Raw genomic sequence first — 581 nt, forward strand, 5'->3', positions numbered from 1 at the left:
ATTTTCCTACCCACAGTCATGAACATATACCAGGTAATCTTCAACAAGTACAAAATATCCAGGACAAAGCAAATGCAAGTCCTCTGAGTCTTTTCACACAATTAACAATGGGATCTAGAGCCTGCATTTACAACATCAAGATAAAATGTATTTCATTTTATGGGCTATTTACATTTAGAACAAAATAACAATATAAATTTCTTAGGATAAAAATCAAACAAGATGTCTTTGAAAAATATTATTGCTATTCTTAGAGGTCATTGGATAAGGTCTAAATACATGGATAGAAAGACCGTGCAGCTAGAAAGGTTCAATCTTGTAAAGAAAAAACTTCCTTTAAGTTATCTATAGATTCTATCAATCCCAATCAAAATCCCAATAGAGATTTTTTTTCCAATAGTTGATGAGCAGGTTCTGATATGTAGACATAAAGGATACAACATATCTAAGATTTTTTTAATTTATTTTTTTTATTTTTTTTAAATTTTTAATATTTTTATTACATATTTTCCTCAATTACATTTCCAATGCTATCCCAAAAGTCCCCCATAGCGCCCCGCACTTCCCTACCCACCCATTCC

The sequence above is a fragment of the Mus caroli genome, chromosome 1 (genome assembly GCF_900094665.2).
Source record: "Mus caroli chromosome 1, CAROLI_EIJ_v1.1, whole genome shotgun sequence".
Taxonomy (NCBI): domain Eukaryota; kingdom Metazoa; phylum Chordata; class Mammalia; order Rodentia; family Muridae; genus Mus; species Mus caroli.